A 20,065-nucleotide genomic window follows, 5' to 3' on the forward strand; every position below is an offset into this window, starting at 1 on the left:
ACAGCCAATGGCCTCAAACTACAAGTTGGAAACAAAGAAGTGGAAGAAACACTTCAAGAATATGCAGGTGTGATGCCCACAGAGCTATCCAAAGGCTAATCCCCCAAAAGAGATGTAGATCACAAGATTGAGTTAATCTCGGGGGCAATCCCCCCAAAAGAGATGTAGATCACAAGATTGAGTTAATCTCCGGGGCAATCCCCCCCAGCTAGGGACCTATATTGAATGAATCACATTGAATTGATGGAATTGAAAAAGCAACTACATGAATTGGAAGAGCAAGGCTTTATCTGGCCAAGTTTCCACAACTATTGTTTGCCAAGAAGAAGGATAGTGGACAGATTGTGCGTAGACTATATGGCACTTAACAAAATCACCATCAAGAATAAATACCCAATGCCCTTGGTTGAGAACTTGTTAAGTAGACTCATGGAGTGAAATAATTTAGGCACATAGATCTTAGATTAGGCTACCACCAAATCTGCATAGTAGCAGAAGATATCTGAAAGACGACTTTCCATACCAGATATGGAAGCTTCAAGTGGCTAGTCCTAGGCTTTGAACTTAGTAACATGCCAAAATTTTTTTGTGGATTAATGGCTGGGGTATTTAGGCCAGAGATAGATATGTTTATCATTATATACATACATGACCTCTTAATCTATTGCAAAACTTTAGAGGAGCACAAGGAACATTTAAGGCTAGTATTTGAGATAAAAAACTGCCTCAAAAGACCCTGCATAAGAAAAGGGGAATGGAGCCTGTAAAACCCACTCTCCTATCAACCTTTTTGCTATAATAGCCCATGTAGTAGAATTTTGAATACAAAGATCTTGCTCGGTGAAGAAAACTTGAGTACAAAGCCTAGTAAGGCCATAAAATGAGAGGAGTGGAAAACCCAAGTTTGGAACATAAAGGGCATGTGAAAGAGAGCTCAACCCGTTGTCACAGGAAACAAAGGCAAAGTGCCAACACCACCAATAGGCACTGAAATAAGATCACCGATAGTGAAATAATCCCCAAAAGGGCATAGATCCTGCAACAAATCATATTGTCAAGTCATATGACTAGAAGCTCCACTTCAACCATCCAAGGCCTCTCAGAAGATGAGGCAACCATTGAAGAAGGTTCCTCTAAGTGAACAATATGAAGGAACATTGACTCATGGGTAACTGCTAGAGTAGAGGTAGAAGGCTTGGACATTTAGGCTTCATCCTTCACTCCTAGACGAAGGTGAGGGTACTTCTTCCAATATTTCTCCTCTGGATGTGCCCCCTTTGCACATTATGGGAATTTAGGCTTCTCCAAGTCAGAGTCAAAGCCTTAAGAACTCTCCTATCATTTAGCCTTTGACTTCCCTTTCTTCTTCTTCCCCCCTTCCAAACTTGCAATAAAAGCTTTGGTGGAGGTGGATCCACTAGCTGCCTCTTTGGCATGCTCGTCATGCTCCAAAACAAGAGAGGCAAGCTCCTTCCATAAAAGGTTCTCATGGGTCCTCAATGTAAGAAGGATTGTGTAGAAGACATCAAATTAGGGAGGTGGTAGTTGAGTCAAAAGAATCATAGGGGATGCAAGCTCATCCCTCATGTTTGTTAAAATGCATGGATCTAGAGCATGGCTATGGCGGATGGAACACAAAGATAATGCTCATGATAACATAGATTAGATAGACCAATTGTTACTCAAGTGAATTAGGTTCCAAGATGGAAGCTTGGACTCATAAACACAATCTTGAGTATGACACTGATTATGACTAAAAGGGCAAAGAACAGTTGTATTTCATCATTGAATGATAAGAAGGTACATCACTTTATAGGCTCATGATGGTTCCCTTTTTTCTCCACGGTGCATATGGGATTCATAACATCTCTTCTTGGAGCATACATCATTTGTCATTTCTCAACACCCCCCCTCAAATGATAAGTTCCTGCACTTGTTGGCTTCCCCCCCCCCCTACATGATGACAGGGCCCGGGAGACTAGCTCATAGGAAGCCTAGTCAGGTTAAAGCTTGAAACTTTAAATCTTTGGCAAGGGTTTTGTTTTACAAAGAAAATCCACTAAGGGAAACAAAGTCCACTTTGGGAAAACATAAGATCCACTATGGGAAAGATAATTTCTTCAAACAATATGTTAGAGTTGTTGTTGATGGCGAAAGCATCTTCTTCTTCTTCTTCTCTTTCATTCATGAACTGATTCTGATGGTTACCATTCTCCACCTATTGTACTCTTTTATGATGGAAACATTCACTAGCTATATGGCCAGTCTTACCACAATATTGACATGTCATCCCATATTTGTTGTCGGAGTTGAATCCTCGACCTCGGCCTTTTGCTCCAACAACTCCTTTGGTGTATAAGAGATTTTCCCTAGATGATGAGACACCGTATTTTGTATTCTTGTTCTTTTATTTGTTCTCTTCATCAAGAAGAGAGTACTCAGTATCTTTCTATGACAAATTAGGTACATTGCTGAGAGTAGAGACAAGATTTTCATAAGGATCCTAGTTTATACTAGTAAGGAGTACAACATTGGTTGCATCTTCATCTATTGTTTTTTTCAAAGTGGCAAGTTGAGTTTTTAGACTTTTGAATTTGTTAATATGCATAGTCATTGAAGTGCTGTTTTTAATGTCAAGCTTATAGAACTCCATTAACAACTTGAACTTAGAGTTTTTGGCTTGACTTCCAAAGATCCTATCAAGCTCATCCCAAGCCTTTTTAGCATATTTGGTGCTAGAGATATGGTGCAATACATCATTAGATAGTCCCCCAGGCAATGATGTCTAGAGCCTTGTTGTTCATATTTTTCCACTCCTTTGTCTTGAGCTAGTCTTCTTCAATGAACCTGTCTTCATCATCTTCCTTCTTGCTACTTCCATCATCCTCAAATAGGTCCCACAAGTCCTTCTGCATAAGGTGGTACATGGTCTTCTCCTTCCAGGCATGAAAGCCTTCTCCATTGAACTTGGCTATTTGTTTGAGTTTTGCCATGTAGATAAGCTTCAAATAGCTGAGATAATACCAAAAAGTGAGTTGCCCAAGAACACAAGTAGATTAGTGCCAAATAACACTAGTTGAGTATCAATAGATACTACGCTTGAAGATTTGTGTCTTTATATTGAGCTTGATGTTGATGGTGATTTCTCCCCTTCTTTCTGGAAAAGAACTTGGTGGAAACTAAGTGAATCACCAAATCAAAGTTATAGGAACTTCCTTGAGCTAAGAGAGGTGTGAAAATGAAGTGAAAAGAAAGCTTGAGGTGAAATGGGTATGGAGTCTTAGTCTTCTCTTGAATCTTTGTGGATGACTTCTCAGCTTACTTGGGAAATTCCAGATCTGTAGTGAACTTTAGAGAGTATAGCTGAGTAATTAAAATCACTGTTGATAGCTTTTTGAGAAGAACCAGTGAAAAATGTCAAGCTTTGAAGCTTTGGCTATGGAGTCTTTAGGGTTTCTGATAGACCCGACTAATTTTTTGGTCATAGTAGCTTGTAGAGGCAACCATTTGATGAATCATTTGATGGGGAATAAACTCATTATCCAACCTTTCATTGCCCTATGATTGTAGGGAGGATCGCGGCATGTGCGCACAATAGCAACAGTACAACCAGAGGAGGCACAGATTGGAACAACGAGCTGGAAAATTCGTAATGTCGAGTAAGGAAGAGGCCAATGTTGTGGTTTGATGTACTAGCCTGAGGCATCCTGAGCAGAAGAATATTTTCCCAGTTCAAGGCATGATCTATCTCCTCTTCTTTGGCTAGATCCAGGGCCTCCAAGCAAACATGATGTTGCTGGCTATGGCTGCCATAGAAGGTTAAGTGAAGATAGAGGTGTAAGATGAGACCTTTACTTGGACTTGAGCAAAACAATAATGAAGAGGAGCTGGCAGAGCAGAGAAGGGAGCTGAGCAGAGCTAAGCCATGCTCACCTTGGCTCTAATAACATGTTGAAATGCATGGATCTAGAGCATGGCTATGGCAGATGGAACACAAAGACAATGTTCATGATAACATAGATTAGATAGATTACTCAAGTGAATTAGGTTCTGAGATGGAAAATCCGACTCATAAACACAATCTTGAGTATGATTGTGACTATGACTGAAAGGAAAAAGTACAATTGTATTTCATAATTGAATGATAAGAAGGTACATCACTTTATAGGCTCATGATGGGTCCCTTTTTCTCCATTGTGCATATGGAATTTAGGACATCTCTTCTTGGAGCATACATCATTTGTCATTTCTCAACATCTCCAACCTATTGATATGATCTTTCATGAAAGGAGAATCATAAAAAATGAGCATTCATAATTTCTTCTTGAGGGTAATCTGATGGGAAATGGTATTCTAATGGTACAAAGAACCAAGCTTTGTCCACACTTCTGCTACTTTCTACAACCTAGGATAGAGCCTTGTAAGCTCATATAGAGGAAAAATTGGGCTCTAGAGTTGAGCTGATCCGATAAGGCCACACGATCCATTGATGATCCAATGGTGGGATCCACCAATAGATGGGGAATAGGGTAGGTAACAAAATGCCAAAGATTGAAGGTATCAAGGATACACTCCACTTTACACAACCAAAGGAAGTAGTTGGAACCATCGAGCTGATCTTCTTTGGGCAAAGAAATAAGTATGGGTACATGTATTGAGGGTGCCATAAATGGCTTATGAAGGCAACACAATGGGCCTTCTATGAAACATGGAGAGAATGACGATGAGAGGGATCATGTACAAACGGGCTAGGAGATCTCTATTTGTCACGTGAATGAGCACGAAAATCTCTCTGTCTCTTAGAGGAAGGAATAGAGACCTCATCCTCTAAGTCAACAAAGAATTGGCGATAAGACATCTTCGAACCTGCAATCTTCCAAAAAGCTTCATTTAATAGAGAAACAACTATTGCATGCCACCAAGAGGTTGTCACCTGCACAAAAAACCAATGGTCATAGTAGAAAGCTATTACCAAGGCTGAGAAAGTTGACACCTACGGAATTATGTTGACACTTGCAAAAAATGTTGCGTTTGTGTTTTGGTCAAAACGAAAAAGTTGATGCCGTCTGATACAAATAAGTTGCCACTTGCTCCTTAGAGATTGTCACTTGTTGGTTGCCTAGGGGTGAACGGATAGTGGAGCACTTGATTGAGCTATAAACACAATAAACGTAGACTGAAAATCTATGTTTTGAAAATCCAGTATGCTTCTCCGTAATGAAAACCTACTCTTCTTCAAGAAATCTTCAGACTATGTCCTCACTTAGGCAATGATACCATATCAAAGTGCACAACAAAAGAGAAACATGAAGACAAAGAGAAGCAGAAAGAAGGAGAGAGAGAGAGGAGACAAAAGATGAGGGAAGAATACTGCACTAACTGAAGAATAATGCTGATAAAATGATGATGGATTGATTAGTCCTTGCATGCAGCCCACATCGTCAATGAGGGCACTAGATCAGGGCTGATGATGAGGGCAACACTAGAGACAGAGAAAGATGATAGAGTCAAAGTGTGCACCTGTAAGAAGGAAGGAAGATGACATGATATAAATGACTGTCAAGTGGGAAATGGCTATAAACAGCAACAAAACCCCTAGATTGGCCTATTGAAATTTGGAAATGCCATCCATATTGGCCGACCAACATTTAATGCTAGTCATGGCATAATAAATGTCTAGAAAAATGTTAGATGACCACCAAAAAATTCGACTAGCAAGGACAATGTTTGGGTAGATGTGGATAGTTTGGGAAATGCATAAACTGGCCATAGAAAACACATTAGAACGTGACAAACAAAATAAATGCACCCATATAGCCACTCTGGAATGAGTAGCCTCCTCCATCAAAACACATGATAGACTTGTCAAAGCTCCAAAAGTCCTCGTCTAACTCAGATTGAGGCTTAGAGTAGGAGATGACAAGGCATGACAAACATGATTGCTAACAGGAGTACCCATGAGAACAAGATGCTGGTAGTAATCCATTTCCTTAGAAAGTGGAAGCACTATGTACAAGATAATGTCTTTACAGACAACATCTCACTCAACTACTTCTAGTCCCATCCCAAGTTGTCTACCAAAAAAGCTAGATGGCTATATCTCTTGGTAGAATTTAACATGGAAATCAAACATAAGACAAGATTCACAAATAAGATTGTTACCCATAGTGCAGGACAATAAAAAAATAAAAGAAAAATGACAAGAAAAAATAAAATAAAAAATAAATCCAAGAAAATTCTGAAATGTGGACCCAATGAAGTCAACAAGAGGGAGAAAAGGAAAAAGGCACAAAGGCAGCCTCAGAAAAATGCAAAAGATGGAAGGTGCAATTTTAAATGAAAGATGCTCCTAAAATTTTGTAAAAGAGTGCGAGGCTCCCTCCTATGCAAGCTGTAAAATCTAGACATGCATAAGTGAAGGGATAAGGTAAATAGAAGGGAATAGGAAAAGAGGACCTTGGCAAGATGCTCAGTCATGTAAAAAAGGGGATGGGTGCCCAAATGATTTAGAGCTTGTATATAAACTCAAAAAGTGAACGAGAAGATCATCCTTGGTGTATGGAAAAAGTAGCTCTCTTCTTCATCTCTTCTCTTCCTCTTGCTTGTGCTTGAGAGAGGGAGCATGAGAGTGTGAGGGAGTGAGTGTGGGAGGGTGAGGGATTGTGGTGGAGAAGCTCTCCATCTTCTCCTCTCTTCTTTTCTTCTCTTTTCTCACGCGCGTGGCTATGGTGGATGGAGCTTGAGGGTAGAGGGTTGAGCTTGCTTGAGCTCACATCACAGATCGTGGAGCTATCGGAGTGCTTGAGGGAGGAGGCTACTCATTCGAGCATCAAGGTAAGATCACTACACTCGTAGAATTGAAAGCACATCAGCTAGGTGAGAGATAGCAATGAGAGATTGCTTGAAACACTTGAAATAATAAGCGGTCAGTGGGTCTTGGCGGTTGAGTGTGAACTCCCACTGACCGCTATCGGAGATTGCTTGAGGGTAGAGGGTTGAGCTTGCTTGAGCTCACATCACAGATCGTGGAGCTATCGGAGTGCTTGAGGGAGGAGGCTACTCATTCGAGCATCAAGGTAAGATCACTACACTCATAGAATCGAAAGCGCATCGGCTAGGTGAGAGATAGCAATGAGAGATTGCTTGAAACACTTGAAATAATAAGCGGTCAATGGGTCTTGGCGGTTGAGTGTGAGCTCCCACTTTATTTTACTTTCATTGCTGGGGACCAAGGATTCAAGTTTAAGCACCTACGCTCTTTAAATTGAGCGTCGAAGTAGGGTTTCATCCTTGAACCAATGCTTGATGTAGGTAGGAGATTCGGGAGTTCAATCTTTGAAGCAAGTAAGTATTTGGAGTTTTTAATGATTAGGTAAGTAGGATTAATCATTTTAGTACTTGAGCTTTGATTTATGTTGCATTTAGATTAGGACATGACCAATAAATCAAAGAGAATCGCTTTAGGGTTGTTGCTGTAAATAGGCCCAAAACAAGGCAAAAACAAGGGAAAAAAGGGGTTGAAATCCATTGACAAGGCAAGAGCATGAATGGGGCAACACTCGGGCACTAGAACTAGGGGGTTAAAACCCAAGGAAGAGGGGGTGAAGGCTCAGTTTCAATCTCAGCAATGTGTGCGAGAGAGAGAGCTTGAGAAGAGAGAGTCCTGGGCCAAACACGTATTGATTGTTGAAAGAAAGAGGGAGAGAGACAATGTAATGGAGCAGCAACTTGACCTTCAGGTCGTTCATCATGTTTTCTTATTTCATAGGCTACTAACATAACATAAGTGTATACAATAGTACTAAGGTCCGTAGGACCATTCACATTGGGTCTAAGACCACCGGCTTATTTAATGTCCCACACTTGCTGATATAGCTGGACACAGCTAATGTCGGTCATATATACTGACAGGAGAGTAATGGGAGCTTGATATTCTAACACTCCCCCTCAAGCTCAAATTATCTGATGAACTCCAAGGGGTGGACATACCATTCTGGCTGAACCATATAGACATCCTCTGCTAAGTCACCGTTAAGAAATGCATTCTTAACATCCATTTGCTGTAATTTCCATCCTCTAGCAGCAGCCAAAGCAATCACAGTGCATATGGTTGCCATCTTGGCAACAGGGTTGAATGTTTCCTCATAATCAAGTCCATACTGTTGGGCATACCCCTTAGCAACCAACCTGGCTTTGTACCTTTCCACACTGCCATCTAACTTGCATTTGATTTTGTAGACCCATTTGCAGCCAATGGTCTTTTTTCCTTCAGGCAGTGGCACAAGATCCCATGTCTTATTTTTAGCCAATGCATTCATTTCTTCATCCATAGCTACACACCAGTTCTGATTTTCCACTCCTTCAGCATATGTACCTGGTTCTTTGATCTCCATCACTTTTGTCATGTAAGCATAATGCTTTGTAGTGTAGCCACTATATGTCAACCTGTCAACAGGGTATCTAACCCTCTGTGAGCATCTAAGCTGTGGTGCACTGCTCGATTCCCCTCTCTCATGAGGTGGAATGTACCTACTCTGCCTTGTGCCAGGCGTGTAGACAGTCAGAATACCAAGTTCACTGTCTAAAGTGTCAGTAGAGTCATATCCAGAAGTCATCCTACCAGGTGTCATCATCCCAGATACATCCTCAGTAACTTTTTCTTTTCCTTTGTCCGTGACATTATATCTCCCCCTCACTGACATACTGGTGTCAGTGGATGGTGAATTCCTCAATATCCCTGTCCATGGAGATACTGTCTGACTACTAGGTCCTGTCATAGCAGTGCTCTGCTGCATATCAATTGTAGATACATGAGTGGAAGGCATATTCGATGGCACTGTTGCTGATGATACATACCAAGAACCCATCTCATAAAAAATAACATCCCTGCTCCACCAAGGTCTCCCTGATAGAGGGATCATAGCATTTTTATGCCTTCTTCTCTTGTGAATATCCAATGAAGACACACTTATGCACTTTTGGATCCAGCTTCTTCCTTTTTTCATCTGGAATATGCACATAAGCAAGACAGCCAAAAACTTTCATGTGACTTACATCCGGCTTATAGCCATACAGCTTCTCAAACGGTGTCATCTCATGAATACCTGTAGTGGGAGTCTGATTTAAGATATACATGGCTGTCATAATAGCCTCAGCCCAATAATAGAGTGGCATCTTCTTCTCATTCATCATGGCACGAGTAGCTTCCATCAAGACCCTGTTCTTCCTTTCAGCTACCCCATTTTGTTGAGGAGTGTAGCTACAGGTAAGCTGCCTACGTATGCCATTTTCAGCCAGAAAGTTGTCAAACTCATCTGACACATACTCCCCATCACTATTTGACCTCAAGCAAGAGATATAACAGTCAAATTCCTTTTCAACCTGCTTTTAAAACTGTTGAAAAACAGCAAACACCTCATCCTTTGTCTTCAGAATGTAAACCCAAGTATAGCGACTGTAATCATCAATGAATGTAGCATAATACTCCGAGCCTCCCATGGATGCATTATAGGCTGGCCCCCAAACATTAGAGTGCACTAACTGCAATGGACGTGTACTCTACCTTACATGCCTGGCAAATGGCAACCTTGACTGCTTATACCAAACTGGCAAGCATCACATACATGACCAATATCTGAATATTGGAACTTGGGTAAACCTGTAACAAGCTGTTTTTTCTGCATAATTTGTAGCCTTTGCAAATTTACATGCCCCACTCTCTTGTGCCAAATTTACAAGTCTTTGATACTACCAGAACCATGGGCAAACATGGCTGAATTTAGCTCTAGCAAGGTAGCATCAAGAGTAAACATTCTGCCATTCCTATGACCACGAGCTATTAACTTGCATCCATTACCAAACTCTTCAATAAAGCAACCATGCTTGTTGAATCTAACCTGCAAGTTCTGCTCTAGACAGTAGGTTCTTTGTAATCGAAGGAACATGCAATACATCATGCAAATTTTTCTTTTTGCCATCATGAACCACAAGAGGCACTTTGCCTTTATGCTCAATGCTATGCTGCGTGCCATCACCTGTACAGACATAGCCATTTTTTTCAGCCACCATATCAGTGAGCCAATCACCACGAGGAGTCATATGGTTCGATGCCCCTGAATCAATATACTAAACTCCATCATCATTTGATGTTTTAGCAACTCTATCTTTTACATACTGCATGACAAACAATCTATCTCCTGAAGTATCATCTGCCTGACTAGATGTAGCAAAATGCCCATGTTGTTTGCCTTTTTGATTGCCTTACTTCTTCTAGCAGTCCTTGGCAATATTCCCATACTTTCCACAGTAATAACAATCCTTATCCTTGTTCGGATTGTCAGATGGACGTTGCTGTTGCCAGGAGCCTCTACCTTTAGGGCTAGATCTCCCCCTGCCTCTAAAGTTTCCACCACCTCTTGCATTCGATATCTGCTAATTGTTATTGCCATATGATGCACTTTGCTGGCCTCCTCTGCCAAATCCATAGCCTCTACCATGGTTTCCACGGCCACGTTGATTGGAATAGAAAACTACATCATTGTTTTTAGAACTGCTAGATCTTGCAGCCAAACCAAGCTTAACCTCTTCATAGATAAGCAATGCAACCAGCTCATTGAAATCAGGCATTTCAGCCTGCATAGACACAGAAGTGTCAAAAGATTTATACTCATACCCCAAGCCATTCAAGGTCACAACAACCATGTTTTCATCTTCAACCTGTGAACCAACAGATGCCAACTGATCCGCAATGGTCTTAACCTCCGTGACATAATCCTATATAGATATGCTCTTCCTCTCCATGTTGTTGAAATTCTGCTTCAACTGTATCTTCCTGGCACTTGTGGTTGTGCCATAATACTTGACCAAAATGTCCCATGCATCCTTAGGAAAGCTGCAATTCATTATCTGCATTACCATGACATCTGAGATACATAAAGAGAGCTAGTGCAAGACTCTACGAGCTCTTTCTGTCCAAGCTCGGTGTAATCGTCTCTGATCAGCCGTAGGTTGATCTGGGAGCCCAGGTTCAGCTTCTACTCCAGTCGCCAACTCCCAATAGCCTTTCCCTATTAATAATTTCTCCATGCGGAACTTCCATATGGCATAATTGTTACTGTCAAGCTTTTCCCCCACTATCTGGGTTATGTTGTCAGTCCTTTCTGCATTTGCCATGTTGTACCAGACACTATTTAGTCACTGCCTGACTTCTTGCAAGCCAACAAGTCACTTTGAACCAACCTCAGTCCTTGACTGTTTATGACAGTTTTCTGCAACTATTCTCTACAAAAAACCAGGGTATTTTAGCCTTTTACAACCTCAAAAACATCCACAAACATGTGGTGTAACCCGTAGGTACATCAGTCAGTATATAGACTTTGCAAGTATTGTAACTCTGTATCATGCAAGCTTATTGTAGTAAAGAGAATTTTTCAGTAAAACCAGCAGTGAATTTACTGTCAAAAACCACTTTAAAACATGTCATACATGCTCCAAACTTTCCCATACATTTTCTAGTATATGTAGGCAACTAGACATAGTCATACAGGCACAAAACAGTGCATATCCAGCAAGTACAAGTGACATAAATCTTCTCACAGATTGTGTAAAGCCAATAAACTATCAAACCAAGATGTATTTCAGCCCAAGAGATCCTCAAGCCACTTCATACATATGCCACTGTGTGTAGGGATCAATACATAACCATACGGGCATTCGCAGACTCTCTGTCTTCAATAAGTAATGCCAAAAAGTACATGGACTGTTTATGACTAGCCAATACACTATCAAAGCATTTGTTCTCTGATTCAGATTTCAGTTTTTAAGAGCCTTCAATGCTCATCTCAATGCTCATAGCATTCAACAATCATATCCCGTACCATACAACTCCCTGTAGGTAACAAAAGGCATGTACTTCTTCAAGGCAATGAGTATATGATGATGATAGTTTTCAGCCTGTCATAAAATTTCAGATCTGAATATTTATCAGTAAAATGCAACCCAAATGCATCAAACTCAGTACATATGCTTCCTGAATGAACCCTCACTTCAATAGAGCTCAAAATGCTCATTAAATGGCTTCAGATCTTCAGGAGGACTCTAGTGTATGCTGCCCTCTTCAATGACAGTTTCCAGCCATTAAAAATTCTAGATTTGAATATTTTTGCCACCAAGACTTCAGCTCATAAGCATACTAACCAATACATATGTCTGCATAAGCATATCTATGCTCAAATCTCACGTCGAAGATACATACATGCTGTGTATTCCCTGTTTATAACAGACCTGGACTGTATTTCAGATCTGAAGCTCACTGTTCCAGCTCATACATCAGCTCCAGACCAAGCAATGGCTTATCAAGGCATCAAAGGACCTTCCAAGAAGCATTTTCAAGCTGGAGATTAACTAGGTAGTGATTGATATCTTCATTAGCAGCATAAAATGACCATTCAAGATCAGGTGCAAACATGCCAGTAGCCCTGGGGGTTTCAGCAGGCATGTATACTCCACAAGGATAGTTGATGCTTGCTCTTGAGTGCTCAATGAAGCCTCTACAATGCTTCAAACAGGCCAAGACAACCCTCTTGTATAATGACAACCCAAAATGACAAATGCATACCTTCACAGATACAATGATAGCCGGCACACTGTGAGCCTGCTTCTCTTCAACCACTACCCTGAGTCTTCAGGTTGCAGGTCTTTCTCATAGCTTCATGCCTTCAAAAGCCCATCCATGATGACTCTGATACCATGTTGAAAGAGAGAGGGAGAGAGACAATGTAATGGAGCAGCAACCTGACCTTCAGGTCATTCATCATCTTTTCTTATTTCATAGGCTACTAACATAACATAAGTGTATACAATAGTACTAAGGTCCGTAGGACCATTCACATTGGGTCAAAGACCACCGACTTATTTAATGCCCCACACTTGCTGATACAGCTAGACACAGCTAATGTCGGTCATACATACTGACAGGAGAGTAATGGGATCTTGATATTCTAACATTGATCATCACGTACGGGCATTTTCTAGCAGAGTCAGGTATATACAAACCTTGCCCCTTGTCTATTCTTGCATTCTCAAAGTTATTGTGGCCTGCCATTGATGTGATTTTTATCTTGATTGGAACCACAATCATCAAAATGGGGCATGATGATTCCCAAAATTGGACTTGGATGTCCGATTTCACATAATCGGATGGTCCGATTTTGGGAATCGGACCACTGACCCATCCGATCGGACAAGTGACTCGTTCAATATGGACAATCACACCATTAGACAATGGACCTTCATAATCAAACACATCAGGATTCGGACCTTCATGTCGGACCACTCGAACTTGGATAGTTCGAGTGGGTTGATCGAACCAACCAAAATCAAATAGTTTGATTCTAATAATCAAATGCCTGCAAATAGGACCAGAAGTTGATAGGAAAAATTTTCCGCTCGTAGAGCCTCCTGATGACTATGGAAAGTGCAACTTGATGACTGAAAGAGATAGCTAGCAAACCCATCAGCTATCCACCCGTTTAGAGCCCAAGATTGACCCCCACACCCCAATTACACCCTGACCAAGTTAAAAGACACAGTAGAGGCCCTAGTGAACCCATAAGAGTGGCCAACAATTGTGCTTAGAGCCATATTTTGCCAAAAATGGAACAAGGGGAGAGTGAGAGTTGCATTCATAATCTTGTATTTGCACCCCACATTGTTTATCACTTGAAGTGCATTTGAAAGCTAAAAGCTTGATTTCACACTGTGTATGAAAAGATCACCATGCACATGTTGAGTGGACATAAGTTGAGGGCCATTTGTAATAAGAAGGAACACACTCAGACATAACAAGTGGAACAAATCCACTAGTAGGAGATGTCACTTAGACTTAGATGGATGATTGAGGACCCCATCTAGTAGGACCAAGAGAGAGCCAACACAGAACGCTAGAGGCATCAAAAGACTGACAACATTGGAGGCACAACACTGCTTGACCTAATCAGCCCAATTGACAACCTAGTGGAGCAAGAAGTTGCAGACATGTCAGGATACAGCTCCAACCATGAGAGTGACGAGCTCAACTTGGGAGATTTTCCAGTCAACATCCAATAGATGGTGAACATATATGACTTACAAACCAAGATGGACCACCATGGTAGGCCATCTAAAGACATCATAATAGACCTCGAGGAGGAGAGGAGATTAGCACCACAAGTGCTACAGAAGATAACAACTTACAACCACAAGCAGTGAGCTAGGAAGTTGCAGCAAGACATTGAGATGTAGGTGGTCCAACACGTTTTAGCTCTACCCAATAGGAACTGTACAAGACCCAATGCGAAAAGAGAGAGAGCGCTAGAAGTAGAATTGACACTGAGTGAGCTTCTCATGAAGCGGCTCATAGACAATACATCTGCAGAGCAAAGTGTAGCAGCCTTAGTAACCTTGTTGCTCGCAGGGTTGGTAGTCATCTAGGGCTCCAAGAGCAAGTCTAAAATCCCCGTAGTCATGAAGCAACTAAAAAAATACTAGCGGGCAACGACCTGTACAGTTTCATAGAGTAGTTTGAGCAAGTTTGCGAGGCTAATGGCATCATGGAACTTGCCCAATGCTCGTAAGCCTTTGGCTTCTGCTTAGGTGATAAGGGTAGGGCATGATACACTAGCTTAGATGTGATGGAGCGCAACAACTTCAAAAACCTCAAGAATCTCTTCATCAAGAGGTTCTCTAAGGCTGGATATTCTAACAATCTCATCATTAGGCTAATGAACATCAAGTAGAAGGATAAGGACATCAAGGATTACATTACCCACGTGCGAAATCTCTTTAGGAGAATCTCAACTAACAAACAACCCATCGAGAGAGTGGTCTCCATGGTCTTTATAAAAGGAATTTGCAGTGAGGAACTCTGTAAGGCCTTGACATGCAACTTAGCCTTATTGAGAGACATGCTAGCTAGGGTCTTTGAAGAGGCCATACGAGTGGATGACTAGCTCAAAGAGAGAAGCTCTAGGAATTCAAACCGAGATGATGCTAACTCCTGATCCTCAAAGGGAATCATGACATTTGGTGAATAGTCACTCCCCCGAGCATCCAAAATAAAGGGAAAAGCATTGACCCAAGCCAAGAGCTAGAAGAGATGAAGATGGAGCTAGCAAGGCTATAGGAGATAGTGAGGAGACCTACATGCCTGCATGTCTAGTGCATGCATTGCAACAGAAATCACCTTCTAACTGAATGTCAAGACCCTAGGTCCTGATCTTGTGCCAATTGCGATAGGTTGAACCCATGATGCCATGCATTGCAGGCTACCAAGGAGGCTTCGATACTCACAACTGTACAACCAGTCATACCTAGGAAATAAGCCACCATACTTCTTTGGAAGAGGAGCCCCATTGGCTCTTCCTATTGGGGGTAAAGGAACCTTTGCCTAGCCACCCATGTATTACTACACTGACAGTACCCGCCATTGCACACTACAAGTGGTGGGTGCCCGTCAGCGTCACTTTATTTTTTATTCTTTTAGTGACAGTTTGAATAAAGGAAGGCCCGGTCACACATTCTGACTGTTGGAGTTCCCATTTGTGCCTCTCTCTCTTCTTGCTCTTGCTCTCCGCCATAGCTCACTTCCAAGCAAGCTTCAATCCTTCTCACCTTTCAACTGGTATCAGAGCGAGGCTTCTTGACTTTCTGAGCTTGGTTCGTGGCATTCCTAGCTTCCATTCAAACACCTACAACATTGGGTCTTCCCGACTTCCCGACTTCCCGAGCACCTTCTCGACCTATTGAGGCACCCTCAGGGAATTGCTACAGAGGTATTGAAGTGTTCTTTTAGTGGTTTTATTCAGTTCTTAGGTTACAGTTAATCAGGGCAGCCATAACTTAAACCCTTGGAGCTTGGATCTTGCTCCCTCTTGCATTTGGGCACTTGAGGCTTGTTGTGTGCCTCCTTGGGCAACCCCTGGAGCTTCCTTACCATCGTGACTAGCACAACAACAGTAGCAAAATCCCTCAATAGATCAATGTGATTTGCGCCTGATCTAAAGGCTCATGTGATAGCTCATCTCCCATTTGTTAAAGGTCATGCCCTGCTCCTGGATTAATGTGGCACCCTTGGCATTGACGCTTGACATGATTTGAAGCCTCTCGAGTCTTGGACATTGATTTGAGGCCCTGTAGCACTATTTTGAAATAGTTTACAGCAGCCTACAAACATTAAATGTTAATGCTACACTAGCAGTTGATGCCTATGCTTGTTTGGTGTTGAGTGTGAAATATGTTGGTTTTTGGGATGATTTTTTGTTATTTTTGATGATAAATGGTTGTTTTTGATGATTGATTGTTTGAATTTGAAGATATTTTGAAGTGTTTGGAAAGGTTTGGATAAGTTTGAAGGATTTTTGATGAGGATGTTTGGTTCTGCAAGGTCTGATTTTCTTCTGGTTTCTTTTGTTTTGTTTCTGTTTTGGTAGTAGAGATGGTTGAATAAATGTTTTGAGAGATGATTGAAGTTTTTTGAAGAGGTTTATGAAAGATTGAATTGGTTTTGTTTTGGTTTTTATGATTTTTATGGGTTCTGTTGATCTTCTGTGAAGTTCTGTAAGCTTTTGTAGCTTTGTTGTTCTGTACTTCTGTTGCTCTGTGGTCCTGTTCTGTTGTTTCTGTTGAGCATTATGATGGATGTGTGGATATTTTGGGAAGTGTTTTTGTCTTAGGAAAGGATGAATGGAAGCTCTATCCAAGCTAATTGAAGTGAAGAAGTAACTGTTGAAGATTCACAGAAGGTTACAGAAGACAGTGATAGAAGATAGATCTCACAGGACACTATGAAGTCTCTAGTGCCCTTTCATATCAGACATACCTCTTGGAAGGTGTATCCACGACCTAAGAAGGATTATTGAGAGTGATTATTGATTATTATAGTGAAAATATGATGTATTATTGATGGAGAGAGAGAGAGAGTCAGAGATAGTCAATTTTATCAAAACAGTGTAATTGTATGTGAGAGATTGAGAGAGAAAACTATGAAGACATTGAAGATGAATAACATGTGATTGATTTCCATTCAAAGATGGTGTATTCCTTTTTGTTCTTTTTTCTTTTGATGGAGATTATGAAGATTATGAAGAATATGGTTGATTTTATAAAATCCGTGGGAGATCTACATGATGCTGCATGAAGATTTGTTGTGCCTGGTGTTCTTTTCTTCATTGTGATAATGTAAAATCTAATAAAAATCTTGTTGATGATGACAAGATAGATTTTCTTATAGTAGAAACCCTATTTCCTTGGTGTCTCTCTTGGGGCTCCATGTTTTTGGTGCGCAGCCGGGGAAAACTGCCATCAATAAGCACAAACAGAGGCTGAAAATGGAAGAAGTGGCATTGTGGAAAAAGAAGTAAATCAATGGATAGTAGAGTTCCTGCCACTTTTGAAGAATTGCAAGCCTTCATTGCCAAGGCAACATTCTACAAAAGATTCATTCCCCAATGGAGAAAGCACAATGCCATTCTGATGAAGTCCCTCTGTGATGGTCTGTTTTCACTACCCTCTGAAGCTGTAGAAAGTTGCATCACAATTGCAAAGTTCCTCCCACAAAACTGAAGAGTAGAACAGAGAGAATGAGTATCAATGGAGGATTTTGCCTTCATTGAATAATTTCCGGACATCATCAAGTGGAAAATAGTCAAGAAGCTTCAGGAGTCGTGGTCTGTGGAGGTTCATAAAAATAAGAAGGAACAGAGCTGGGACTTGTTCGTAGATGCTCAACAGCAAGATACGTGGGATGCTTGGTGTTCTGACAATATTTTGTTTGTCCAATTGGAAACCCACTGGAAATTGGTAGACAGAGTGTTCTTTACAACATACACTGTTGAAACCATCAGAAGCTGGCATTACTATGATGATGGCACCACCACAATGCTTAGACGTATGCATTTTGACACCTTCAGAATTGAATACCTTCCTCTGTGCAGTGGCATGAAAGCAGAATTCAGAGACATTGAAAAGGAAGAAGTAGAAGAAATGTTGGCAAGAGAGTCCTCCAGAGACTGAAGCCTTCTGTTATCCCTCTGTGGAGCACTAACAACATAGTGGAGCCAACCCCCTCATGAATGACGCCATCCAGAGACAAGCACTAGAACGACTTTAGAGGTACGTGAGAAGAGAGAAAACAAGAATCAAAGCCGAGAACAAGCTAGCAGGAGAAGCCACCTTTGACGCCCTTGTGGAACTCTTTACAGAAGTCTCAATGGCACATCAAGCCCTTCCTCCTCCTGCTAGAGGTCCACTTCCAAGCCATATCTGTCTTGGAAATATTGATGACAAGCCAGCGAATGTAGTCTCGTTGCCAATTTTTAAGGGAGAGTACAATGAAGACCCCGATCTTCATGTAGCAGAGTTTATGGTAGCATGTGTGGCTAACAATGCCAGAACCCCTGAGCATTGGTTAGCAATATTCCCCACCACTTTCAAGGGCGTGGCGTTTCAGTGGTATGAGAGACAAGCAGCATGAACTTTTGGCACATGGGACGACCTGAAGTTGGCCTTCCTCACTAAATTCAGGCGTGAAGGTTTTGAAGAGTGGATGCGAGAGGAGTTCATGAATTTAAGTCAGTCCTCTGGAGAAAGAGTAGAAGATTATGTCTCGCGAATGGAATCCATCCTGAAGAGATGGACCAACCATAATCTAGATGATGGCATTCAGAAGGGAGTCTTCCTCAGAGGATTACATCCAGAAGTCCGTAAGTTTGTGGAGCTGCAAAGACCAGCCACACTGCAAGCTGCAACAGAAGGTGGAAGACTATACGATGAAGTGGAAGCTAGATTGGCGATGAATCCAAGAAGAGGAGACCCACCTCCTGTGATGCTAGGGATGATGTACCCACCAAATGCAATCCCAGGGGCTGTCCCCTATCCCTACCAATAGATGCCCCTAGTATCATAGTACAGTGCATCAAATCCACAGTGGCCACAATCAATGCCTCAAACGATGGTTCAACCACAACAACAATGGTCCCAAACAATTTCCCCAATGCCAAATCAACAGCAACAGTGGAACCCTACCAACTGGAGCCAATAGCCAACAGATCAAACAAGAGCTCTGAATCAGAATCAGAACAAAGACCCCTCTGCATCAGCCCAACCTGTTTATGCAGTGATTATAGAGACTCCTCAAAACCCTCCTGCCAGTGCCTTAGGAGGAGAAAGCTTGAAGGATTATTTATTCAACTCACTTGCAAATATAAAAAATGAGTTTATGGATGTGATTACAGAGCAGTTGCAGACACTGAAAGTGAATACTGCTAGCATATCCAATGTTGCAGGAGCAGGAAGAGATGTGATATGCTCTAATACATGGTGTGGTAAGTGTCATCAAGTAGGCCATTTAGCCACTAAATGTACATGAAAGCCAACAGTCCCTTGAGCTTTTTGTTCCTACTGTCTTAGGAAGAACCATACAGAGGATATTTGCTCTCTGAAGGAGATGCATGATAGGAGAAGGAAGAAAGAAGACGCAATATTCAACTTGTTGGAATCCAAAATGACAACACAGGATATTAGACCCAAGCCTAGAGAGTTTGGTCCTAATTTCGGTCCAAGGAGGTTTCCCTCTCAAAGTTACAGAGGATGACAGTCTGGCAGTGGTCAGAGATCAGAAGTGGAGTGTTACAGATGCGGAGAAAAGGGACACATTTCACCAAATTGTCCAAATCCCAGAAGGTTAGTGGATTACAAGCTCTTATGCAGTATGCAAAGGAGAAGGCCACACTGCAAAAGATTGTCCAAGCCCAGCCCCAGTGAAAAACAGTGCTACTAACAATCCGTCCAAGGCCCAAGAGCCTTCCTCCAATTTAGTGGAATTGGAAGTTGTTGCCATCACGCGTGCAAAGAAGAAGGAACCACCTATCCAGAAAGAAAATAATCCTCCTGCCAGAACAGTGAAGTTCAATCTTCCAAAAGAAGAACAGAATAGAACAGAGCCTGACAGTGCTGTACAGAGCACTACAGTGCCACAGAGAGTTACAGAGACAATTCCAGAGATAGGACCAGAGGTCCAAGAGATAGAAGA

Source organism: Lygodium microphyllum, unplaced genomic scaffold (assembly GCF_053477565.2).
Source record: "Lygodium microphyllum isolate KBCC unplaced genomic scaffold, Lygodium_microphyllum_v1.1.10 scaffold_164, whole genome shotgun sequence".
Taxonomy (NCBI): Eukaryota; Viridiplantae; Streptophyta; class Polypodiopsida; order Schizaeales; family Lygodiaceae; genus Lygodium; species Lygodium microphyllum.